We start from the raw sequence: 1,129 nt of genomic DNA, 5'->3' as shown, positions 1-1,129 counted from the left end.
ATCGTGTTTGAGCTTGTCTTGTTCTTTGAGCCTGAAGTCGTACATCATGTTGCTCCTCTGTAAGTTATTTGTCTTAATTTTTTGTGCTTAAAACTCAGAATAAATGAAGAATACAGTCACCTGATTCTAGGAAAAAACTGATTGCAGACATACCTGAAGGTATGGCAGGAAATGTATTACAGAATTAGAATTGAAAAGAGACGTGAACACAATGTTGAACAAAGAAAATGAAGATATTTATCAAACAACACCAAATCTTAAGAGATGAATGTACATAATGGTGGTGACGGTTTCTAGTACTTTCTCATTACTGCTAAGTATAGCTGCATCAAAGTACAGGAATGAGCCTTTTGCTGAATCACCCTAGACAGAATATGAGCTTTCCATATCATACACCTCTCAAGCAGGGCCATATTGAAGTTAGGGTAGAAGGAGCAACTATGCCAGGGTCCCCAATGAAAATAATTTTTTATGAATTGTATACACTTGTATTTATTAATGGGGACCAAATGCTATTCTACTGTTCCTAAGCCCCATCTGACCTAACTCCATCCCAGGTTTCGAGTGTGTGTGTGTGCAGGCTTTCCAAGGTATAGCCACTGCAGTGATCACTGCCGGCTTATTCCTCTCCATATGTCAGCTCAAAGTTAACCTTTTTGAACCTAGTTGCTATATATATTGACTTCTTTAGGATGTACACCTTTCTAATACTGAAGTGATGCTGCATTATTTTGCTTTTCAGTCCCGCAGCAAATGTATCTATAAGAATATAATCAAAATCTGCTGACACTATAGTTTCACATGTCTTTCAATCCACCCATTTCAAGCAGTCTTGTTTTTTGATACAGTTCTTCCTTGTCTGTGTCCTTGAATACCAGAAGAAAAGTTATCTTCAACTCACTCACAGGTACCAGTGGCTCTGAAAACAAGACATCTCTATGCTGTCTCCGCCAACATCAGGCTGAAGTACACATGATGTCTGGGAGATGCAGTACTTGGTGTTTGCTATCCTGGTGAGAGACCAGAATTCATTCATACGTGGCGCCTCCAGTATACTTCACCTAGATACAGATGACAATGACCAGGGTTGGGTTTGGGCTGCCATAAAAAGCCACATTTGGGGTGTTTA

The sequence above is a fragment of the Limulus polyphemus genome, unplaced genomic scaffold (genome assembly GCF_000517525.1).
Source record: "Limulus polyphemus unplaced genomic scaffold, Limulus_polyphemus-2.1.2 Scaffold942, whole genome shotgun sequence".
Taxonomy (NCBI): Eukaryota; Metazoa; Arthropoda; class Merostomata; order Xiphosura; family Limulidae; genus Limulus; species Limulus polyphemus.
Note: the sequence above shows the minus strand (reverse complement) of the source record.